At 39.4% G+C, this 27,207-nt stretch overlaps 1 protein-coding gene and 1 non-coding gene across 3 annotated transcripts in view; one reads left to right on the top strand and one right to left on the bottom strand.

The window, feature by feature from the left end:
- Window positions 1-221: 221 nt before the first annotated feature.
- LOC140227147 (putative nuclease HARBI1) overlaps window positions 222-27,207 on the top strand; it is a 117,888-nt gene continuing 90,902 nt past the window's right edge. For both annotated transcript variants that reach the window (XR_011901018.1, XR_011901019.1), the window contains exon 1: window positions 222-370. The gene's annotated coding sequence lies outside the window, so the exon portion shown is untranslated. The remainder of the gene's footprint in view (window positions 371-27,207) is intronic.
- On the bottom strand, window positions 5,409-5,489 carry Trnaa-agc (transfer RNA alanine (anticodon AGC)). The gene has a single exon. It is a non-coding gene; the product is annotated as a tRNA-Ala (tRNA).

Genomic DNA, 27,207 nt, shown 5'->3' with positions numbered 1-27,207 from the left:
TTTTAAATTGTGTAGGCATGCAGCTAGCTAGCTACTGTAGCTCAGCGCACCAGTGCACTGTGCGCCGCTCTCCCCAGAGCAACTCTACTCGCACAATGTTCAACAGCGACAGCACATGTACACAACGCGCGAGCTCGCATGCAGGTCGCTCGACGCGACGCGCGCCGATAATCAACGCTTACGTACGCGCTTCCCGTATACTTACAGTATGCGTACCGATCATTTGGTGTAAACTTGTAAGAGCGATTAGATAAAGCTATGAAGGACTTCCCGAGATTTTGATGCATTTCGGTAAGCTGAATTTGAGACATCTTGGATACAAAAGTAGAGCTCTAGGCCTTGGCCGTCATAGCACCACGCATTCCATGCGGTAAGTTTATTAAGGAGATTTTGTAGACCTTTCTAGCGTTAGACCTACCTAACGTCAGTTATACGTAAAAGGCCCCCTAACATTGTTACGCAGTTTGTTTGAAGCGCTCTACCTGCAGGATATTTTTTCTTTCGGTCGTTTTTGGTATAGAATCCCATGTAGTAAACTCATACTGGCGTTCTCACTCAAAAGACCTTCAAGACATTAAATATAGATCTATAATGAAAAAGACAGAGAATTAGAGTTCTCTGGGCCCTACATAAGCGTAGAAAGTGATCAAAAAAAAAAACAAACAAACAAACACACTAACCAGTAGGCCTAGGCCTACAGGGGTCTAGACTGATTCTATGTGCCAGTGCTCTGCTTCGAATGTGCACATAAGGTGTGCATGGATACAGCAGAGGAACCTAACGTTAGACTTTACGGCTTGGGGCGATTGTGAATGGGTTGTGTAGAAAATGGTGTGTAGCTCACAAATTCAGCTGCATAGAATCTTTCTAAATCTAACTGTTAGACCCTAGTGGGTTTTTTTTTTTTTTCAGTACAAACTGATGACTATAGATTTTGCTTTGTTGATGATTGTCTTTCTGTTGGCCTATAGTAATTGTCTAACTATTAAACGGTTAGATTTGATACTATGATAGTGAAATACCTGACCTAACACGTTAGTACCACTACCACTGTACTAGTGATGCATTGCAGATGGAATGAATGGAACACAGAATTCAGAAACGTGGCGTTTTGGCATAGAACAATTAACCGTGTTAGAAGGATAGCTAGGGTTCCTACTATTTAGTATTAACTGCGACCGGTAAATGATTATGCCCTAACTGTAGTGTTAGACCATAGAGCTCTAAATATACATGTTAGACCTACTCGTAGATCTAGTAGTATTACCGATCTTTTGGCTAATTGGTACACATGTAGTCTAGACAGTTTATAACCATACGATCTTTGGTAGACATCTATGCTAGCTGTGTACGAGGAGCGCCCGGGGTAAATAGGCAAAGAGGTTCTAGAACCTCTTTGGTTTTAGGTTCCTAATTAAAATGGGCTTTAGAATCCTGCAGTCTGATTGGTCAGTTGTCATGCATTGATTTTTACTGATCCACACTGAGCCATGCGTCCGGTAAAATCCAAACGCATGGCTGGGCTCCTCAAGTCTTGTAGAGTAAGTGTCCCGGTTTGCGGTCGCATAAGGGTTTTTTTCCACTCTGAAACGCAAACTTGCGAATTGCTTTAACCCAGATCATATCATAGAGGTTGACCACTTACCAGTTCACATCATTGTCACCATCGCAAGACCGATGTCCATCGCGATAATAAAAAAAAAAAAAAAAAAAAAAGATCCCGGCCGCGACCCGGTACAGCGTCCGCCGATTCGCACCCGGGTATTCCCGTTCGCGGCCGTCGCGCGTTTCAGGGTTATGCCCCACGCATATTGTCTTTCTTTTTCCTTCAAGAATGGTTTATGTGAAACTATAAATGCCAATTTATCAATCTATAAATATCTATTATCATTAATAAAACTAATTCCGTCAAAATTTTTACCAGCTTATTGAATATGAGTCATTGACAGATTGGAAGTTAGTGGAGTTCAAGGAATATAAGGCAGGGCAGAACTGAAAGGTCCAGGCCAGCTATGATGCATGCCCTAACAAGTCAACAAAGTTTATGTGCATGATCTTACTTTTCCATTTACTTATTTTAAAATACATATATTAATCAAAGAATATTTCTTTTTGTGTTTGATTAATTCAAATGGTTACATATTTTTTCTACATTGCTGTTTATTTAAATCAGTTATAAAGTTTTAATATTGAAATGTACATCAGCATTGTGTTATTTCATAAATGCTCTAAAAATGAAATTAGTATTGAATGAAACTGAAATTTGATTGAAAATTCAGTCTCAATGAGTGTGTGTATGCGTGCGAATGTGTGTTTGTATGTGTACATGTATATGTGTGTGTTGTGTGTGTGTGTGTGTGTAGCTGCACATATAGAGTTCAGTAGTCATATAAAATTCAAACTTATTCATCTGTTTCTCAGTGTGTTTAAATGTTGATATTCTTTTCTCACACCTGTCCTACCAAACTCATTCATCATCCACATGCATGCAGCCACCTTGCAATATACTAGTAGTCCATTAAAGTCATTTGACAGTTCACATTCACGCAACCAACTTGTAATAAAAGACGTTTGAAACTTGGATTTGAATTGGCTTGAACTAGATGAATTGTTTGTTCATAAAACTATGACAACAGCTAATGACCAGAGTTAAGTCAGAGTTAATCAGAGTTAAGTGCCCAGTGAAGAAAGAAGAGCTTGAATATGGATTTACACCAAAATTAAGCCACTAGCGCCCACCCCCCCCCCCCCCCCACGGCGGCAAACCTGGTAAAAATCAGCTCAGTTTGATATAAAGATGAAAGAAATGTTAAATAAAGATTCATGTTTTTAAATGTTTTATAAATGTATGATCAGGAATAATAATGCTATGTAAATCACATGCGTCTTGGCAAAAGCCTTAATTGACCAAAAAAAAAAAAAAAAAAAAAGAAGAAAAAATGAAGTTCGAAGTACAGTGATGTGCAAATTACAGTGATACATAGAGAATGAATTGGACTGGGTCCATAAACTGGCCAATGCGTAAATGAATACAAATGTGTGAAATATAATTCTGCATGCATGAAAAAGGGGCTTTTCACGGCAAGGACATGCAGGACTTGGTTTCTGGATGTGCCCACACAAGCTTACAATTCGATGTGTACTGGCAAGAATTATGGTAAAGTACTGAAATAATTATTCTTATGAACATAAATAAGGCACGCACTTGCACATAAAAGTTTCAGCTTAAGGTAACAATATAAATTGTCAATCCTTTTAAATAATACATACGTGTATATAAAATGTCTTTCCTGCGGATCGAGTACTGTTCAAAATTGATACATGCATATAGTATAAGACAAATTGTGAAATAAAACGCTTGATTTCACACACACACACACAAAAGTGTTCATGTTTTAACATTGGAATGAGAAATATATACTGAACAGAAGCTCTTAGTTAATATGGCATTCATGAGTTGTCACATACTTGACTCTACATTTAATTTCAAAACTGACAAGAGAAGTCTTCGATGGCTTCAACTTCCTCAACATTCATGCTAATAAGGTCGGTGCAATCGATGTGAAACTTGTTGTTCATCTCCAGAACTGGCTGGTCCATGTCTGCCATCTTCTTCCATGGCTCCATGAAAGTCTTTTATAGAAGGCCAAGGCACCTCAGTGGAGTCTTTGGCGCGTTTGTCCATGCATTGACAAATGCCCTCTGTGTTCTATGAACGTAGAACCTTGGTGAGGTATTCCAAAATGCCATCACCAGAACAGAAAAGAATTGAAGGATTCTTGCACAGAATGTTAAATCTGTTACCGACCCACCTAGGAAAACTTGATAGAAGTCCTTTCTCTGACAGATATGCCTAAACTCTTCTACTGGCTGTCCTGTGATGATGCGCAGAAGGTCTTCAATTGTGGTTGTGTTGAGGCTTTAATAGTCTCCAATCACCTAGACACCGATTGATCGTTGAGAATTGTCTCTCTACTTGAGCTGTGGCTGTTCGAAGAACCAGCAAAATCCTCAACAGGTGTGCAATGTTGGGATAAAGGTGCTTCTTGCGAGTGAGAATAGCTGACCACATTTCCCTTGGTTTATCTTGCATGTGATGCCTGTGGATGTCCTCCTTCAACTTGAGCCACTCAGTGTTTAGTTGTGCAGACTCTCACCCCTTAGCTTGGATCAGATGGCTGAAATGGTCACTAAGCGTAGTCACCCCCTCCATCCGAAATTCTGTGAAGACTTCCTTGTCGATTGGAAAGTTGGTAGGATCAAGAATCTCGGACGACTGCATGATTTGGTCTTCTTGGAAATCCCTAAATTCGTTGTCTAAGCATTTATTGTGCTGATAGCTTGCAGGATCCTTGTTTTCTCTGTCTTAAAGGCTGTGAGATTTTGTGGTCCGATAGTGATGTCTGTTCCATGGAAAGATACAGAGGGCCCTTCTTCATTGATGGAAGCAAGGAGTGACCTGAGAAAGGTACCCGGGTTCTCCTCCATTCGCCCCAGGCTTGCTCGGGCTGCTGACACAGCATTCTGTACTGCTGACATGAGAAGGTTGTCCTTTTGAAACAGCATGGAGAGATCAGCTACTTGTTCAACTATATCCCTGTACAGTGCCATGTACACCACAAACTTGAAAGATGTCATTAATTTTGAGTACCCCATCATCTTCGCAACATCAGCAGGTGCGATGTCTTGTCTCTCACCCGAAGCATGCTCCTGGAACTGGGTAATGATGGCTTGGTAATTTGTCCCCAATCATTCTAATGCTTTCCTTCTATGATCCAACCAGCGTGTGCCTTTAGATCTGCTTGGCTTGACAATATACTGCTCCAAAGCTGTGGCCACTGCTTGCAGCTCCCTCCACGTCTTCGCAGATCTGCGATAAAGATAATAGAGCTGCATCATCATGTCAATCTGGAAAAAAAAAAAAAGGTTAGGGACAAAGGTACAGTGCAATTAATGAAACATTCCAGGCAATTGATCTGTGGTAGTCACTAGTGATATCAAACAGTTCTTTGAAATATATGATTGAAAATCTAATTAAATTTACATTTCAGATGAATAATGATTTACAATTTGTATGTACATTAAACATGCATAATGATAAAGAATACCAAGCCATGGTGACTGTTAGGTGATTATCATTTTGTGTATTTTAGTTTCTAAACTTTCAATAATCTCATTGTTTTTTATGCAATTATGAATGTAATTACTTTACTCATACTGTTACTATAGAATGAATAGAAATGAACTTCAAATTCAATAATTGAAAACAAATGATTTAATATTCATATCAGAGCTTAGAAGCTGAAGGAAATATAATCCATGTAAGTGTGTGTTTTATAAATCGTTTATATAAGGTGTTTAAAATATTTCTGTAAGTGTTTTAGACTTATTAGTGGAAAAGTGAGCAAAGAAAATGGGATTCCATCGGGATTCGAACCCGAGACCTCCGGATTGCTAGACCGGTGCTCTACCGACTGAGCTATAGTTTCCACTAATAATTTATATTCTTTCTGGTCAGTTTATTCTGTCTTTATTTGTTACAAACTCAAAAAGCTGCATCACTTCGGTGATCCCTCGCATTTATCCCCAAGTTGAATTATCCTTCGGGTTTATGCCAGGTTCAAGTGTGTGCGTGTGTGTCACACACAAGCACACTGCTATAGCTTCTGACCACCCGAGCATTGCGAATTAAGGGTTTCTGGGACGAACACTGCACTAGGGCTTTCTATAGCTCAGTCGGTAGAGCACCGGTCTAGCAATCCGGAGGTCTCGGGTTCGAATCCTGATGGAATCCCATTTTCTTTGCTCACTTTTCCACTAATAATTTATATTCTTTCTGGTCAGTTTATTCTGTCTTTATTTGTTTTAGACTTAGATGGAATTATAGAATATTTTAATATGAATTAAAACAAACTAACCTTGAGGAAGTAATTGTCCTTCATGGCATCCTTCAGAGCAAGTTCCAATCGATATGCAATACAATGAACAATCACTAGCCGTGGTGCCCCTGACTCCTTGAACCTGGTCATGAATCCAAATTTATGCCCAGAACTCACTGATGCACCATCAGCAGCTGCCGCTACTAGACTGTTGAGGCCTAGTTTCCGGTCTTCACATAGCTTGGATATTGCTTGATGCACCCCAACTGCATCACAGCTGCTTGGCTCCACAATTCTTTTCGTGAAAGAATTATGATTAAGTAAAGGGATTTATTGTAATAGAAACATGTTCATTGGCATTTTAATGTGATACTATTGTGGCGAATGTGGCTCTTATTTGTGTGTGTGTGTGTGTGTGTAGATCACTTTTATTTTCCCCATCCCGTTCGTGTAGTACACTGTATGCACTTTTATTTCACGGTAGACTTTACCAAATTTCACAAACACTATTTTGTGCGATGTGGGATTATAATAGTGAAGAATGTTTAGAATGAAAGCGAGGTTGCACTTTGACGCTTAAAATCCTGCTATGGTTTGATATGACATGAAGATCTTTTCAGAAAGGTGATAATTTCCCGATATTCCGAGTATTTTGATGAGAAATTGCTCCAGTTTTAGCGATTTTACTGTGCTTAGACACTGCACGAGTGATCGTGGTAGCTTAGTTCAAAATCACGCTCTTTCCCGCTGCGTATGCGTGATTGTACTTTTAGCCAATGAACGCTTCATATTATCATGGTTGTCAAGAGAGGGCGTGGCTTAGGTGCATTTATCTCTGGAAGACAGGGTTGCATGGCCCCTGGATAAACCCTGGATAGCCCTAATAATAAACCGTGAAAGCCGTCACGTAGTTATGGTATAAAAAGGAGGAGCAGAAGATGAGATTTTGACATTTTCATCAGCTGATTCCATTTCATCTTCAGAAGATTGTTCCCCCCCCCCTCTTTTGCCGAGATATCTGTACAAGAGCCAGACAAGGTAACCATGTGGAGGCATAGACGATGGAGGGTTAGGGGTGTTACGTAAATATTTATTCTTTTGGCAATGTACCATAAAATACAAATATGAATTTTTGATAACATTATGGTACATTTTCTGACGTCATTATGTCAGACAACTAACACATGCCAGAGTATCTCAATAATAGGACATGTATAGACAGGAATGTAATTTGAAATTGTATATTGTATTGACCATGTAGATTATTTTCACTACAGGCAAATTTTATAAGTGTATTTGGAATACACAGTACTCAGTACCCGTCATTGGAAAATGACAGCGATAGGTTGTGAATGACGAGAGTCAGTGAAATATTTAGTTAACCCCCCCCCCCCGACCTTTATAACCAACACCCCGACTTATTACATTGTACGTGGACAACTGTTCATCGTGAAGTAACAATCCTGAACAAGCAACGTTACTGGTACCTGTGCAGAGTTATATCTGTCAACGGGTCATCGTGCATTTTACAGTGACAATCCTGAACGAGGAACGTTACTCGTATCAGTGGTGGAGCTACCATGTGTCTCATCTACCTGGCTTTAGCACGTCTGATTTTTGGTACTTGTCATACAATAACAATCCTGAACGAGACATGAAACTCGTCACTTTAAAGACGAGTTAGGTGATACGCTTGGGGTCATCAGATATCGGTCACCAGTGATTGACAACGAAACAATGAAATATAGCGATTTTAAGTTATATTTCTGCTATAATATTTTAGCAAAGTCGATTTTTTTTTGGACCTTTATTATTCAGATCATATTGTTAGTAACAATGCAAACCACATGGAAAGTCCTGTACGTGTGTCTGCGTGTGCAAGTAGGCCAAAGTAGATTAACAGGTTTTCTTAGTACAGTGTATCTCTACGATGACGAACAAATATAAACACGAACAAATTGAAACACGTCAATACAGTGTTTTAAAGATCGTCTTGACTTTAATAGTGGTCTTTTAAAAATATGAACTCTAGCCCTTATTTCCATAACCAAAACTGCTATATCGAATCTTGTCATTAATATGATCAGTTTGGAGAGCTCTTAAAGCTACAAGCCTGTAAAATTTTCCAGCAATTAAGCAATGAATCATCCAATCCAAAGCAAAGGAAAATATAGCGAGTGCGTGTCTTTACAGAATGGGATTTATACCCGGACGAAATATGGTGCTATATTGTACTAGTAACTACTTGCTGACTTATTTTAAGGGCTCTGCTGGTTGAGTATCCATTGTTAGCTAAATGAATTGTAATTTGGCGATAAACAAAAATTCCCACGAGCAACAGAAACACTCTAACCTCCGATATAAAATAAGGGAAATTGCGTGTTTGTGTTCGTGGGGATGTGTATACTTGAGGAAATAGTGAAACAAATGACATAGGAGTGAAGCTGAACTGCCTAAGAAAAAAAAAAGGAAAAATAAAGAAAGCCCTTGCAGCTACAAGCCTGTGAGATTTTCCGGCAGTAAAAGCAATGAAACGTCCAAAAACAAAACAGTGGCAAATAGAGAGAGTGTGTGTTTGTTTACATGACAATATGATTTGTACCTAGACGAAAGCGGCATTACCTCAACTAAAAGAAAGAGACATAGCTTCTAACCACGTAACTAAATGGTAAGTCTTTTCGAACCAAGAGTGTGGAACGTAAGATGAATCATGACGATCACCCGTGACCGACACATCTTCAAAGGGAACAGTTAGAAGTGGAAGGAGTGTCAAGCATATTGTCTCAACAAAGCAATGAGACAATGACTTTTAGGCATTCCATAATTTCGCTCTAAAATCAATGGTATTAATCATGTAGGCCTACCATTGCTTGCATAGTCCATAAACTTTGCTTTACAAACTTTCAGTGAAACGTGTCATAACATAACTATGTAACTCCATTAGCAGTGACTACTAGATAAACAAAGATATATCAAAATGAACGCTTAGCACATATAACTCAGGAGATTATAACCTGATACTCTGCTCTTCACTGCTCAGATGGCAACAACACTCATCACCTACGGCTGCGTATAGAGAAACAGCCATTACTTAAATAACAGTATTGCCTTTTATTTGGCAGATCGACACACAACCCCTTTAAACACACTGTAATTGGCACGGAGGGACATGAAAGAACTCTTCACTAATACTAAACAGCATATGCATTCCACTCATGTGGCGCAAGATACCTCTAAAGCAACATAAAGCCTGTCTACAACTCCGTTATTGGGTCAAACAATACAGTATGAAATATCACAGAGATGAGCGAGACGGTATACACCTGGCTTAGAGTAAATCAATTCAGTTCTTTTTCCCACTCAAGTTGAAGTATTTATATAAATGCATAAATCCCCACCTTCAGTATAACAAAACAAACGTAGCGAAAAGGGAAGAGAAGACGAGAGCTGGCAAAAATATACTGCACAACTGCAATTTATAACCTTTTGTGTGACAAGTGAAGCAAAATGTATTAGATGTTATAGCAGTTGTTTTTTTAGCATAAACAGACAAATAGAGGACATGAGACACATTCGTGAAGTCCTATTCTTTATACAGTCCCACATAATTCAGATGAAATTGTTTCTGTCATGCAACCATGTGAACATTTCATGCGTGTGTCGGCGTGGGCAAGTAAGTCGATCAGACAGGATATGTAAATGAATATTTACCAATAGGTCTTTATACTGTTAAAAACACATAAATCAAACATGGCGATAAGGTCTTTTAAGGGTCACCTTCACATTTACATTTGTATTTTCAAGTCGAAATTTCCAGTCGAAGCGCTTTGGTCTCCAACACAAAACAAAGGGATATTGTGTGTGTGTGCGTATAGGTGCGGTTACATGCGAACGTGATTTCTGCATAGGTGAAGGTGTAGTACTCCATTGAAGAAAAAAAGTAAAAAAAAAAAGTATTTTGTTTCGTGCTCTTGTGGGGTTCAAACCCGCAACCTCACGTCTCTGAGACGTCGCCTTTAACCACTCGGCCATACGTTTCGACGAGAAAATATGAGGAACGTAAACTTATGTATGTGAAAGATGATTCAGTAATCGTCTGGTCCACATTCCATTCTCATTTTCAGTTTTAAACTGCAAAATTATCAACCTGATGAGATTTGCAAAAATAAAATGCATGATTTCTGCAGCTTATTGTCTCAGCTACAACATACTATAGATTCAGAGGAAATAAAGCAAAATCAGCTGATATAAAGGTGCTTAAACGTTGTCAAGGCAATGCATGGTTTTAAAAAAAAATCACCTCCCATTGACATAACACGTAAACTTGTCCGATTTTGCGTCATTACCTTTAATCACAATTTGAAGTGTGATGGTAAGTCTTCTCGAACTAAGAGTGTGGAACGGAAGCTTCTACGTGAAAGATGAATCATGACGATCACCCGTGACCGACAAATCTTCAAAGGGATCAACTATTAGAAGTGGAAGCCCTCGTGCCAAGCATATTGTCTCACCAATTCCAAAGCAGTGATACTCTTACATTTAGGTATAACATAATTTCCCTCTGAAATCAATGGTATTATTCGTGTACAATTGCTTGCCTTGTCCATAAACTTTGCTTTACAAACTTTCAGTGAAACGTGTCATAACATAATTCTGTAACTCCATTAGCAGTGATTGACTACATAAATAAAGATATATCACATTGAACGCTTAGCGCGTATAACTAAGGGGGATTTTAGCCTGATATCCTGTTCTTCACTGCTCAGATACCAACAACACTCACCACCTACGGCTACGTATAGAGAAACAGCCATGGCGAAAATAAGGTTTTCCTTTTCTTTGGCAGATAGACGCACAACCCCTTTAAACACACTATAATTGACATGGAGGGACATGAAAAAGTTCATTACTACTACTGAGCAGTGATGCCTTCTACTCATGTGGCACAAGATACCTCTATAGCAACATAAAACCTGTCTACAATTCCGTTATTGGATCAAACAATAACAACCTGGAATTTCAAAGAGATGAGCGAGACGCCGTTATACACCTGGCCTAGAGTTAATTTATTCAATTGCCATTCCTGCTCCAGTTGAGTTATGTAAATTATTTTCCGACCTGTCTTGTGCAGTGTAACAGGAACGAACGTAGAGAAAAGGAAAGAGAAACGAAAGGTGGCAAGCGGGGCACTGTATACCAAGGGCAATTTACAACATTACGTATGATAAATGAAGCAAATACAACCTCCTGCCTCCGACAAAAAAAAAAAATGGAACTTGAGTGACTGTGTCTCGTGGGGTAGTATACTTGATAAGATAATACGATAAATGACATCGGAATAAAGCAGAACTGCTTAAAGAAAAACAAAGAAAGAGAGAGAGAAAAAAAAATAATAGCATCCTGCGGGTCTCGAACATCTCGTCCTAAGGTAGTGCATAATGACAATGCAGCGGGCTAAGCGACTATAAAGCCACACGGCTGTCCCGAAGATTGGATGTGAAATTCATAACTTAATATCATTTACAAGATGAAAAAGTTCATTACTACTACTACTAAACAGTGATGCCTTCCACTCATGTGGCACAAGATACCTCTATAGAAACATAAAACCTGTCTACAACTCCGTTATTGGGTCAAACAATAACAACCTGGAATTTCAAAGAGATGAGCGAGGCGCCATACACCTGGACTAGAGTTAATCAATTCAGCTCCCATTCCTGCCAGTTATCTAAACGTACATGTTCCTACCTATCCTGTTACAATATAACAAGAACCAATGAAGAGAAAAGGAAAGAGCAAACGAAAGGTGGTAAGCGGGACACTGTAACAAGGGGCAATTTACAACATTAAGTGTGACAAAATTAATGAAGCAAACCCAATCTCCAAACTCCGATACAAAACAAGGGAAATAGAGCAGCCGTGTTCACGGCTTACGTATACTTGATAAAATAATACGATAAATGACATCGAGTATAGCTGAACAGCCGAAAAAAAAAGAAAAAAAAAGGTAAAAGTCCTGCGGGAGTCGAACTTCTCGCCTTCCTGTATGGCGTTATGATCACCCAGCGCGCTAAGCGATTACGCCACGCGGCTGTCCCGAAGATCGTTTGCGAAACTTAAATTTTTAATTATACAATCGTGACTGTTGACGGAGATGGCGCTATTCAACTTCCCACAAGTGGCCGCGTGGATTCGACCAATATACAGTTGCAAACAACAATCGCCAATCGTTCCGTACAGATTGCATTCTCATTTTCAGTTTTTAACTACATAATTGTCGACCTCATGAGGAGATTTTAAAATATAAAATGCATGATAACTGCAGTTTATTGTCTGAGCTACAACATACTTAAGTTTCAGAGGAAATGGAGTAAAATCAGCTGAGATAAAGGTGCTTAAACGTTGTCAAGTCAATGCATGGTCTAAAAAAAAATCACCTCCCATAGACAATACACGTAAACTTGTCCGATTTTGCGTCTTTACCTTTAATCACAATTTAAGGTATGATGATGTCATTAAATTTCAAAACCATGACATGGACCTGAAAGGCAAATGTTCAAAGTAAAACATATCTGAATTTGGGATAATATTGAGCTTAAACAAGAGAGATACGAGCAAATGAATGTCAGAAACAGTACCTCAAAAAAGTTAATTCCACTTTTTTGATTTCAGATAATGATATGATGACGTCGTAATGTATTTCGGGGAATGTTGATGCTTGAAATGTTATTTCCAATTCATATGCTTTTGTAATATGCAATAAAAACATAGGGTCACCCCGCGTTTTAAAGAGCTATGGCAAAATAAACAAAGACATGTTTTTCGCTATATTTCCACATAGACGCGCACACGAAATTTCAACTTTGACCCCAGCGCATTCCTTTGTTATAAGTCAAAATTGATCGGAAATCATTGGATATTGTTACTTAATGTATCAGGAATCCAAATCTGTCAAAACAATTGCATTCTCGTGTTGCTTACGCGCACTGCGCGCGAAAATACGCGGACGGACGCCTACGCGCGAAACGCTTAAAATTGTCTGAAACTTCGAGATTTCCCATTGGAAAGTTGTTTTGAGCCTTTTAAAAGTTTGACGCGCGCGTACGCGCGCGTAATGATGTCCTAGGTAATTAGCATTAAAATGTAAGATAGAGCGTGACCTGAACTTAATGTCCACCGAAAATGATACAGAAATGACCTTTAGTTATGAAGTTATGATCGATCATGTAACATGGTCCGAAAATCACAAAATGGCGCCTAGATGACGTCATAGATATGTTACTGTCATGAAAACCTTATTGTGGCTAGATTTTGTCATGAGACATGTTCCCTGAAAATGTCATGTTATTCCGTAATGTCATTCTTGAGATATTGATGACACAAAATTGTCCAGAAAGAAAGAAGAATAAAAAGAAACGAGACATGAAACTCGTCACGCTGACGAGTTAGGTGATACGCCTGGGGTCATCAGATGTCGGTCATCTGTGATCGACAAAGAAAAGAATGTGATATAGGCACCTTGAAGTTATATTGAGCGTGCATGCAAAACGGTTTTTCTAACCACTCGGCCACGGGACATCCACGGAAACGGTAAGGCCGAAAAAAAATGTATAGATATTACAGGGGGAAAAAGTCAATGCCCACTCAACAATCGTGGCCGCGTGAATATGTATTGCATTTCTAGAAGGAAATGCGGCCTTGTAACGACTGAGGGGTCGCTGTGCCATTTCTGGCAATTTCGGAAAAATACGTCCCGCAGACATAAAACCTATAATCGGCTGATTTTGATACCTTGCCTTTAATCACAATTTTCAGTGTGATGACGTCATCAAAGTACAAAACAATGACATGGACTTGAAAGACAATTGCTCAAAGTACAACACCTCCGTTGTCGTCATTACATACTATTTGACAGAGTCAGGATGCAACATTCTGCAGCAGTCGAAGCAATGTGGTCTCCAACACAAAACAGAGGGATATTGTGTGTGTGTGTGTGTGTGTGTGTGTGTGTATAGGTGCGTTTATATACGAACGTAATTTCTACATGGACGAATGTGTAATACACCATTGAACAAAAAAAAAAGTAAAAAAGCTAGGTATTTTGTTTCGTGATCTTGTGGGGTTCGAACCCGCACGAGTGCAACCTCACGTCTCTGAGACGGCGCCTTTAACCACTCGGCCATACGTCTCGACGAGAAAATATGAGGAACGTAAACTTATGTATGTGAAAGATGAATCAGGAATCGATTCGTCCACATTCCATTCTCATTTTCAGTTTTAAACTGCAAAATTGTCAACCTCATGAGAAGATTTCAAAGAACAAAATGCATGATTACTGCAGCTTATTGTCTCAGCTACAACATACTTAAATTTCAGAGGAAATGAAGCAAAATCAGCTGAGATAAAGGTGCTTAAACGTTGTCAAGTCAATGCATGGTTTAAAAAAAAATCACCTCCCATAGACATAACACGTAAACCTGTCTGATTTTGAGTCTTTACCTTTAATCACAATTTCAAGTATGATGACGTCATCATATTTCAAAACCATCACATGGACTTGAAAGGCAAATGTTCAAAGTGCAACATATCTGAATTTGGGGTAATATTGAGCTTACACAACAGAGATACGAGCAAATGAATGTCAGAAACAGTACCTCAAAAAAATCAATTCCACTTTTTTGATTTAAAATGACGATATGATGACGTCATCGCGTATTCCTGGCAATACTGATACTTGGAATGTTACTTACAATTCATATACTTTTGTAATACGCAATAAAAACATAGGGTCAACGGACTTTTTAAAGAGCTATGGCGAAATAAACAAAGACATGTTTTTTCACTATATTTCCACATAGACGCGCACACGAAATTTCAACTTTGACGCCAGTGCATTCCTTTGTTATAGGTCAACATCGATCGGAAATCAGTGGATATTGTTACTCAAAGTATCAGGAATCCAAATCAGTCAAAAAAATTGCATTTTCATGTTGGTTACGCCCTCTGCGCGCGAAATTGCGCGGACGGACGCGCACGCGAGAAAATGTTTGAAACGCTTAAAATTGTCTGAAACTTCGAGATTTCCCATTGGGAAGTCGTTTTGAGCCTTTTAAAATTTTGACGCGCTCTTACGCGCGCGTAATGAAGACCTGGGTAACTAGCGTTAAAAAGTAAGATAGAGCGTGACCTGAACTTTATGTCCACCGAAAATGACGCAGAAATTACATCTAGTTATGAAGTTATGATCGATCATGTGACAAGGTCCGAAAATCACAAAATGGCGCCTAAATGACGTCATAGATATGTTACTGTCATGAAAACCTTATTGTGGCTAGATATTGTTATGAGACATGTTGACTGAAAATTTCATGTCATTCCGTAATGTCATTGTTGAGATATTGACGACACAAAATTGTCCAGAAAGAAAGAAGAATAAAAAACGAGATATGAAACTCGTCACACTGAGGACGAGTTAGGTGATACGCTTGGGTTCATCAGATGTCGGTCATCCGTGATCGACAAAGAAAAGAATGTAATATAGCACATTGAAGTTACAATGAGATACTTAGTTGAACTTTTTTGGGCCTACATTATTCAGATCACATTTGTTTTTCTGTCAAACAAACTAAGTGGAAATTCTGTGCGTGTGCGACTAAGTCGATTTACGGACTTTTTGAGTACGTACAGTGCATAAACTTAGACCCCGTTTACGGTGCGGGGCTGGGCCGAGCCGCGGCCGAGCCGCGGCCAAGGCCAACCTCAATTGCGAGGCCGAGCCCCGCAATTTAGTCCGTTTACACTGCCGGGCTCGGCCGCACTTTTGATTCAAACCTTTCAATATTTTGTCGTAGTGGCGCTCTACTTTTAAACAAACGCAATTTGGTATTGTCTGGTTTTCAGATCCTTTGCCAACTGAATTCCATGGCGACGAAGTCGCCGTTCGGGCAAAGGCCTTTGCCGAAGGAGAAAATCCTTTGCAGGACAAAACCACCTTAAACTATCCTAGTTTTCGACGTTAAAGTGGTTAATATCCTGAATAGCGAAATAGTACAGGCGAGGGTTTGGAAGCCAGACTAAAATTGGCCGCGCATTTAGCCCACTTTGCGCTTACACTGAGAAAAAGGCCGGGCGCGACCGCGGCTTGACCGCGGCCGAGACCACCTCCAGAGCGTGGCATAATGCGAGGCCAATTTTGGCCCCGCATTTGGCCTTTTGCGCGTTTACACCGAAATGAAGGTGGGCTCGGCGCGGCCGAGCCGCGGCCGAGCCGCGGCCGAGCCTGGCACTCTAAACGGGGTCCAAGCGATCCTCGGCACGTACAAATAAAATATGACAATTAAGTGTTTATAACCATCCTGGCATTAACAGTGGCCTTTTAAAACATGACCTTTGACCATTATTTACATAACCAATATGACTCCCTCTAATCTTGCTATTACAATGCTCAGTTCAGAGATCTCTTACAGCTATATACAAGCCTGTGAGATTTACCAGCATTAAAACCAATGAAGCCTCCGATACAAAACAAGGGATATAGAGCAAGGGAGTCTGTTTACATGAGAATGTGATTTATCCTGGACGAAAGTGATACCTCAATTAAAGAGAAAAGGGCAAAAGAAAAATGGGCCAAACGTACGGCTCCAGCGAAAGAGACATCGCCTTTAACCATGTAACTATAGGTCTCCTCTAACTAAGAGTACACTTTGAACGTAAGCTTATACGTGAATGATAATTTATGACGATCTCACGTGATCGACACACATTCAAAGGGGACAGTTAGAAGTGGAAGGAGTGCTTAATCGTTTCATTAATTCCTAATCAATGACACCCCTACTATAGGCATATCATAATTTCTCACCTAAAATCAATGGTCTATAGGACTCATGCACCATTACTTGTATCGTGCATAAACTTTGTTTTTTAAGCTTTCAGTGAAACGTGTCATAACATAATTTTGTAATTCCATCGGCAGTGATTGATATAATAAAGAAGAAAGATATATCACCGTATTGAACGCTTAGAACCTAACGGAGGGGGGGGGGGTATTATAGCATGATACTCGGTTCTTTACTGCCCACATGCCAACAACATCCATTACCCACGGCTACGCATAGCGAAACAGCCATGACGAAAATAAAACTTTGTTTTCTCGTAGGCAGAATGACACAGAACCTCGTCAAACACACTTTTATTGGCAGGGATGGACATGAAAAAGTTCATTACTAATACTAAACAGCGTATGCATTCCATTCATGTGGCGCGAGATACCTCTATAGCAACATAAAGCCTGTCTTCAACTCCGTTGGTCGAACAATGACAACCTTAAATTTGAAAGATATGAGCGAGACGCTATATACACCTGGCCTAGAGTTAATTTATTCAGTTCTCATTCCTACCTCAAGTTGGGTTATGTTATTGTAATCATTCCCATCTGCAGTATAACAAAACCAAAGTGAGGGAAAGGGGGAGAGAAAAACGAGAGGTGGCAAAAGGAAAACTGCATGCACAACTGCAATCCATATCATTGCGTGTGACAAGTGAAGCAAATGTATTAGTTGTTATAGCAGTGTTTTATGAGCATAAACTGGCAAATAGACAGACCATGTCAAATATAAAAACCATCAATTTAATGTAAGAGAAGATGGTAAACAAGATGCATTGAAACTGTAACTAAATCGCTGCTTTTCTACTCGGTCACGGAACGTCCAACTTTATATTCAACAAAAAAAAAATGTTAGGGGAAAGAAACAAATTTAGATATAACATTCTTGAATTAAAAACAAGAAAAAGAAAATGCCCACGTCAGGATTTAAAAAAAAACGCCGCACGAACATGCATTATATTCTAGATGGGAATACGGTCTTGATGCAAAGGTCCAATGATTGTCTCATTACTTTAAAAGCAATCTATGGTTCCCTTACCATCACCAGTACCACACCACAATGACGTCTCTAAAATCAATGGTAGCACATTTATCATTGCATCGTGCAGTAACTCCCTTTTCCTAAACTACCAGTAGAACGTGTCATATTATATTGTGTGTTTCAATCAGTAATGACTGACTTTAAAGAAGAAAGATAATGCAAAAAATTGAACGCTTACCACATTGCTTATAGGGCTATTCCAGTTTGGTACAGATCTGTTCTATTCTCCCAGATGCCAACAACATATGTCACCTATGGCTGAACTAGTGAAACAACCATGACGAAAATAAACGACAGAGAACGCCGTCATAATCACTACACTTGGAAAGGTGTTGCCCGAAATTCCTCATTATGAAGCAATATCACGTCACTTCCTTCCCTGCCTGTCTTTAACTCCGTCATTTGGTCAAACAATAACAACCTGGAATTCCAAAGAGATAAGCGAGACGCCATGCACCTGGACTAGAGTTAATTAATTCAGTTCCCATTCCTGTTAATTATATAAACGTACACGTTCCTAAACATCCTGCTACAGTATAACAAGAACAAATGAAGAGAAAAGGAAAGAGAAAACGAATGGTGGCAAGCGGGGTACTGTTTTAATTCAAGGGGCAATTTACAACATTACGTGTGACAAAATTAAAGAAGCAAACCCAACCTCCAAACTCCAATACAAAACAAGGGAAATAGAGTAGCTGTGTTCATGACATCAGAGTGAAGCTGAACTGCAGAAAAAAAGAAAGAAAAAAGAAATAAAAGGAAAAAGTCCTGCGGGACTCGATTAACTTCTCTCCTTCCGGTCGGGCATTATAAACACGCAGCGTGCTAAGCAATTCTGCCACATGGAAGATCCGAAGATCTTGTGCGAAACTTAAATATATCTATGTATGCTATACATTTATATTCAGTTTTTTGGCTATATACGTCAAGTGACTGATAGCGCTATTCAACTTCCCACGAGTGGCCGTGTGGATTCGATCAATATACAGTTACAAAGATAAATCTTGAATCGTTTCAACCAGATTTCATTCTCATTTTCAGTGATCGACAATGAAAATAATGTAAAGTAGCGACTTGAAGTAATATTGAGAAATGTTCGTGAAGTCCAATTCTTTATACAGTCCTACATAATTCAGATGAAATTGTTTCTGTCATGCAACTAATTGAAAATTTCGTGTAGTGGTGTCGGCGTGTCCAAGTAAGTTGATTGGAAAGGATATGTGAATGAATATTTACCAATAGGTCTTTATATTGTAAAAAAAAAAATCAAACATGGCCATGCGGTCTTTTAAAAGTCATCTTCACTTTAACATTTGTAATTTCAAGTCCACGTAGCCTGTCAAAGCAATGTGGTCTCCAACAAAAAACAAAGGGATATGTGTGTGTGTGTGTGTGTGTGTGTGTGTGTGTGTGTACGTTTACATGAAAACGTGATTTCTACATGGACGAAGGTGAATACTCCATAAAAGGAAAAAAGCAAAAGATATAAGTATTTTGTTTCGTGCTCTTATGGGGTTTGAACCCGTACGTGTGCAACCTCACGTCTCTTGTGACGTCGCCTTTATCCTCTCGGCCATGACAGTACGTCTTGACGAGAAAATATGAGGAACGTAAGCTTATACGTGAAAGATGATTCAGGAATCGTTTTGTCCACATTCCATTCTCATTTTCAGTTTTTAGCTGCAAAATTATCAACCTGATGAGGAGATTTGAAAAAATAAAATGCATGATTACTGCAGCTTATTGTCTGAGCTACCACATACTTAAGTTTCAGAGGAAATGGAGCAAAATCAGTTGAGATAAAGGTGCTTAAACGTTGTCAAGTCAATGCATGGTTAAAAAAAAATCACCTTCCATAGACATAACACGTCAACTTGTCTGATTTTGAGTCTTTACCTTTAATCACAATTTGAAGTATGATGGTAAGTCTTCTCGAACTAAGAGTGTGGAACGTATACCTTCTACGTGAAAGGTGAATCATGACGATCACCCGTGACTGACACATCTTCAAAGGGATCTGTTATTAGAAGTGGAAGCCCTCGTGCCAAGATAATATTGTCTCAGCAATTTCAAAGCAATGATACCCTTACATTTAGGTATACCATAATTTCCCTCTGAAATCAATGGTATTATTCATGTACAATTGCTTGCCTTGTCCACAAACTTTGCTTTACAAACTTTCAGTGAAAGGTGTCATAACATAATTCTGTAACCGTCCATTAGCAGCGATTGACTACATAAATCAAGATGATAAATATCAATTGAACGCTTAGCGCGTATAACTAAGGGGGATTTCAGCCTGATGTTGCGTTATTTACTGCTCAGATACCAACAACACTCATCACCTACGGCTACGTATAGAGAAACAGCCATGACGAAAATAAGTTTTCCTTTTCTTTGGCAGATAGACACACAACCCCTATAGCCCCTATAACTGACATGGAGGGACATGAAAAAGTTCATTACTCCTACTAAACAGTGATGCCTTCTACTCATGTGGCACAAGATACCTCTATAGCAACATAAAACCTGTCTACAATTCCGCTATTGGGTCAAACAATAACAATCTGGAATTTCAAAGAGATGAGCTAGACGCCATACACCTGGCCTAGAGTTAATTTATTCAGTTGCCATTCCTGCTCCAGTTGAATTATGTAAATTATTTCCCGACCTGTCTTGTGCAGTGTAACAGGAACAAACGTAGAGAAAAGGAAAGAGAAAACGAAAGGTGGCAAGCGGGGCACTGTATACCAAGGGCAATTTACAACATTACGTATGATAAATGAAGCAAATCCAACCTCCAGCCTCCGACCAAAAAAAAAGGGAACTTGAGTGACTGTGTGTCGTGGGGTAATGACATCGGAATGAAGCTGAACTGCCAAAAGAAAAACAAAGAAAGAGAGAGAAAGAAAAATAATAGCGTCCTGCGGGTCTCGAACATCTCGTCCTAAGGTAGTGCATAATGACCATGCAGCGCGCTAAGCGACTATAAAGCCACACGGCTGTCCCGAAGACTGGATGTGAAATTCATATCTTTATATCATTTACAACATGAAAAAGTTCATTACTACTACTATACAGTGATGCCTTCAATTCATGTGGCACAAGATACCTCTATAGCAACATAAAACCTGTCTACATCTCCGTTATTGGGTCAAACAATAACAACCTGGAATTTCAAAGAAATGAGCGAGACGCCATACACCTGGACTAGAGTAATCAATTCAGCTCCCATTCCTGCAAGTTATTCAAACGTACATGTTCCTACCTATCCTGTTACAGTATAACAATAACCAATGAAGAGAAAAGGAAAGAGCAAACGAAAGGTGGCAAGCGGGACACTGTAACAAGGGGCAATTTACAACATTAAGTGTGACAAAATTAATGAAGCAAACCCAATCTCCAAACTCCAATACAAAACAAGGGAAATAGAGCAGCCGTGTTCACGGGTTACGTACACTTGATAAAATAATATGATAAATGACATCGGAGTAAAGCTGACCTGCCGAAAAAAAAAGAAAAGAAAAACAAAAAGAACGGGAAAAGTCCTGCGGGAGTCGAACTTCTCACCTTCCGGTATGGCGTTATGAACACCCAGCGCTAAGCGATTACGCCACACGGATGTCCTGAAGAGTGAATGCGAAACTTAAATATATAATAATACTATCGTGACTAGTTGACTTGTGATGGCGCTATTCAACTTCTCACAAGTGGCAGCGTGGATTCGATCAATATACAGTTGCAAAGAAAAATTGGGAATCGTTCTGTACAGATTGCATTCTCATTTTCAGTTTTAAACTACAAAATTATCAACCTAATGAGGAGATTTGAAAACATAAAATGCACGATTACTAAAGCTTATTGTCTCAGCTACAACATACGTATGTTTCAGAGGAAATGGAGCAAAAACAGATGAGGTAAAGGTGCTTAAACGTTGTCAAGTCAATGCATGGTTTGAAAAAAAATCACCTCCCATAGACATAACACGTAAACTTGTCTGATTTTGAGTCTTTACCTTTAATTACAATTTCTAGTATGATGACGTCATCATATTTCAAAACCATCACATGGACTTGAGAGGCAAATGTTCAAAGTACAACATATCTGAATTTGGGATAATATTGAGCTTAAACAACAGAGATACGAGCTAATGAATGTCTGAAACAGTACCTCAAAAAAATCAATTCCACTTTTTTTATTTAAAATGACGATATGATGACGTCATCGCGTGTTCCTGGCAATATTGATACTTGGAATGTTATTTACAATTCATATACTTTTGTAATATGCAATAGAAATATGGGGTCAACGGACGATTTAAAGAGCTATGGCGAAATAAACAAAGACATGTTTTTTCACTATATTTGCAGAAAGACGCGCACGCGGAATTTCAACTTTGACGCCAGTGCATTCCTTTGTTATAGGTCGAAATCGATCGGAAATCAATGGATATTGTTACTCAGAGTATAAGGAATCCAAATCAGTCAAAAAAATTGCATTTTCATGTTGCTTACGGGCTCTGCGCGCGAAATTGCGCGGACGGACGCGCACGCGAGAAAATGTTTGAAACGCTTAAAATTGTCTGAAACTTCGAGATTTCCCATTGGGAAGTCGTTTTGAGCCTTTTAAAATTTTGACGCGCGCTTAGGCGCGCGTAATGATGACCTGTGTAACTAGCGTTAGAAAGTAAGATAGAGCGTGACCTGAACTTCATGTCCACCGAAAATGATACAGAAATGACATCTAGTTATGAAGTTATGATCGATCATGTGACAAAGTCCGAAAATCACAAAATGGCGCCTAGATGACGTCATCGATATGTTACTGTCATGAAAACCTTATTGTGGCTAGATTTTGTCATGAGACATGTTGACTGAAAATGTCATGTTATTTCGTAATGTCATTCTTGAGATATTGACGACACAAAATGTGGCAGAAAGAAAGAAGAATAAAAAAAAAGAGAAATTTTGACAATCACAATAGGTGATACGCTGATAGCGTATCACCTAATAAAGAGAGATTTTGACAATCACAATAGGTGATACGCTGATAGCGTATCACCTAACAAGGAACGTTATTTGTACTGGTGCAGAGCTTCTCGCCTGCGTACACAAGCATCCATTGAATGGTCTTCATGTTCACACAATAGCAATCCTGAATAAGGAACGTTACTTGTACCTGGCGTCAGAGTTACGGTATTTCATCTAGTAAGCAGTGTTCATCATTCTTACTATAACAATCCTGAACACGGAAAGTTATTTGTATTGGTGTAGAGTTCTCTCATCTGACAATGCCGCTGGTCAACATGCATCACACGGTGACAATCTTGTGTAAAGAACGTCACTTGCACCAACGCAGAGCTGTACCTGACTTGTGCATTTTACTGAAATCCCTTTAGGTGCCACTGTCTTCATTAGGAAACCTTTTGACCTTTACCTATGACTGAATTGACTTTCTCATGTTAAGATGAGAAATTGATGACTTATTATGATGTAGTCATCCGAGTATCCCCCTCCCCCCACTTTATACATTTCGTGGGAGAGCATTGACTCGACTAGTCGTATTTGTAGTATTGTTATGGATCTATTCATTGAATTGTGCGGAACTAAAACGTGACTCGTAACAGAACAGAATAGTGAGAGAGATTATAAATTGTAATGAATTCTATTCCTGACATACAAGGTTTTACGTGTATCGCCAAGGTGAAGGATATTTTGAATTGTCACGGACCAGGTTGAACACAGAACGTTGTGCTAGGAATAAGCCTCTATAAGTGAGCAACATAGGAGGTAAAATCTCGAGGCTGTGTTGTTTAGGAGAACGAATAAAATACTGGTAGTTGTATCAGATCAAAGGAACGACTGATAAACTCATAATAGTATTGGGCAGGAAGAGTGCCAGGTTGAATCCAAGTAGAGACGGTGGAGTGGTCGGGTACGAGTGGAGAAACGTAATATTATTTCCAGAGAACCGGTTAACTAGGCGCAGGTGCTTAAGTTGGAGAGAAAAGGTTTTGAAGAGTTATAGAGAAACTATCCTAGTCACTATTACAGAATTGTTCGGAAGACCGACGAGTATATGTAATAGGCCCCTCGGAGCACGGCAATGGTTATGAAGGATAGATACAATTTAGGTGAAAGTCACAAGCCCAAACTTGAATGTGTCATTATTTATGTACAAGTATATGATTTGGTATTATTTCTTCTGAGTTCCATAGAGCCGAGTCACAACCGCACATAGGATAAAATAAAGTAGGTATTAAGTAAGTAAGTACTTACTTCCTTACAAGAGAGCCGCCTTGTGTTTGTCAATCTACGTTGGTATGTGTGCATGAATGTGTGTAGTACTCTGTCTTTTTTTTTTTTTTTTTTTTTTTTTTTTACTACCGCTTAGGGAAATTGTTGTTTTGGCTACTATATGTTGTTGTTTTTTCTGTATGAGGGGACTGCATTCTGCAAGCTCTGCTTTTTAGCAGTCCCCTCCATTTCCAGCAATATTGTTTATGCATTTACCACAGTGACATAACAGTTATTTTTTTATTTGTATCTCTGTTGATAATTTACCTGTATCTTTTTTACAATGTTATTTCTGTTCATCGCATTGTGGTACTGATTTTCTGACACCTGTGTATATGAATGTTTCATTGTACTTCCAATTATTTTACTTGATAGAAATGAAATAAATCAACTTGAACGTGAAGTAAGACTATGATGTTGTACATACGATTGTAAATACGTTAATAAAGCACACTTGCATTGGATTGAGATTTACTCAAATTTTTCAGTTTCCAAAACAGACAATTCTGTAACTGTACTTGCCTGGTCATGCTGTGAGTGTGGTTGTAAGGTCGTGTGAGTTGAGAAGTCCGTGTCTTGTGCTGTGTCAGTTGTATTGAATGCAAGATGTAAAAGCATGAGTAGTAGTTCAAGTACGTATTGTAACAGTTAATAGTAATCTTAAGCACAAACGTTGGCCTTCAACGAACGCCCCCCCCCCCCCCCCATCGAAGTTTTGGATGCCTTGTCACGTTACATGAGGAGATTGTTGGTTAGGAACTAAGGAAATTCTACGCAAATAGAGGAAAACAAGGGGAGTTGTTTGTGTGCGTGTTTGATTGGCGATGTGTGACGATGATCAGACTGCTCGATGTTCAAGCACGTGTGTACAGATGCATGTGTGCATGAATGCGTGTGTGCATCTCGAGCATGTCCTGTCGAGTCTAATGACTTTTGCACGGTGAACAAATAGTTATCATGGAATGTCAGATCGTGGCTGTCAAACATTTGCAACTTCTTAGAAACAGAACTCACCGTTTACTTGAACAGATGTATACTGCAAATTTTCACTTAATGGCTGAAATACGATGAGTTAGCTTAGAACTTTGGCACCAGGACGGAGTTTAACCGTTGCAGATACACAGAAACAGCTACAGATCACAGAATGTTGTTGTTGTTCTTTTGGATTGTGGAGCTCTCTGCCGGGTGGGCAATTTGCTCCAAAAAATATAATTATTCAGATATACCTTAAATTAATTACAAAAACCTAAAATACTTTAAATTATTTACAAAAAAACCTAATTACATTTATTTTTATATTTACAATGATATATTATTATATACATCGGAAGGAAAGGGGACAGGGTTCCGGAAATGATGTCATCTGCCTACTCCTCCATCGAGAGAAATGCAGGGTTAATCACAGAATGAATAGCTAGCACATGTATTAAAGGGCGCCAGCTCTAGCCAATCAGAGCACTTGTAGCATTGAAAGAGGTAGTGTTGAGTTTGCCATTTGGCTATTGGTTGAGCCTGCAGTTGCTATTCTAGCTGAATGACAACCCCCCCCCCCCCCCTTGTATTTGACTTCTTCAGTTTCTTTGCGTTATATTGATTGACATTCACTCGTCATTCGATAAGGGTTCATACCCCTGAAAAGTATGTGGTGGCAGCAACTTATGAAAGGACGTTTATTAATGGTTTGGTGGCTCATTAGAGAGTTTATAATTTCTTAAATAGGGGCCAATGACCCCCTCCTCGCGTCACATTTTGGTGGCAGCGGTGGGATTGATTATTTAAGTGTTAGAAGACCGCTGTGCAGTGACATAGTTAACGTGTTATAAGAACACTATACAGTGATATTTAGTAAACTGATATGTGGGCGAAGAAGGATTGGTGGGTCTCGGTGTTGTTGCCAGTGTTTTGTTGCAACTAGTAAGCTGGTGATGACGTTGAGTGACTTGAGTTCCAGGCTAGTACTTAGCGAACAGTAAGAGTCTGTTTGAAGTTTAGTCAGTTTGAAATAATGCAGTGTGCAGTCAAGGTTACGCTATAGGTACTGTCAAAGTTGGATATGTCACGTCTAGAGTCTATCAGTTAGTAGAATTGCGCAAACCATGCAAGTGGTTGAAGTAACACCACTAGTTTTACATACATAGCATGGTAGCATAATTAAAAACAAATTTGATATGAAATAAACATTATTGTAGTATAGCTGTATGTAAGTAAGAGCAACTGTAGTGTAAGCTAGTAAAGGAGTTCTCCTTTTTACATTGACATTGTAAGAGATACTCTGGCTTTAAAACGCATAAACATTTCGGGTTATTTTTTAATTCAAACCAAATAACAGTCAACATTGGATAGCGAAAACCGTCAAAAAGCTGCTGCAGCAGAGCTAGCTGCTGGTGATCAAGCAATCTCACAAAACACTCCAAAGCAATGGACGGCTGACCACAGTGATCAAGAGATAGTAGTCACGCAGGAGTATGGAGATGCAATTCCGCCAGTTCGACGACGAGTTTTCAGTCCACGTGCACTTCAAGAGATGCCCGAGTACGTTTCTAGTCAACCGTCAACTGTAGCGATGGAGCAACTACCTGTGACTGTGGGTAATCATTGCAAAGATGTGCTGCCAGAGAAGTTTAGTGGAAAGATTCCCTGGGCCGATTACAAGAGACACTTTGAAGTACTAGTATGTATGAAGTTAAACAGATGGACGAATGCCGAAGCAGGCTAGTATCTCGCAACACGACTTCATGGACCAGCCATCAAGGTGTTGAATAACCTGCCCATTGGAGATTCAATTTTGTACACTGAGCTAGTAGCGCATCCTGAGCGTAGGTTTGGACCTGGAGAACAGGCCGAGAACTTTTTGATGGAATTGAGACAGAGACGTCGACGCAAAGATGAGTCGATTCAGCAACTTGGACAGGCGATTCGTGACCTCACTGCTCTGGCATATCCCGAGATGAGTACCATGGCAAGGGAGCGACTGGCAAAGACTCACTTCTCCGAAGCCATAGACGAGGCCGAGATTCGCGCTGGCATTTTCCGTGCCAATCCAGTGACACTCGACGACGCTATTCGATCAGGTTTGGCGACAGAGTCGTTTATGAAGGCTGAGCGAGC

The sequence above is a fragment of the Diadema setosum genome, chromosome 4 (assembly GCF_964275005.1).
Source record: "Diadema setosum chromosome 4, eeDiaSeto1, whole genome shotgun sequence".
Classification (NCBI taxonomy): Eukaryota; Metazoa; Echinodermata; class Echinoidea; order Diadematoida; family Diadematidae; genus Diadema; species Diadema setosum.
Note: the sequence above shows the minus strand (reverse complement) of the source record. Positions and strands in the feature narration are given on the sequence as shown.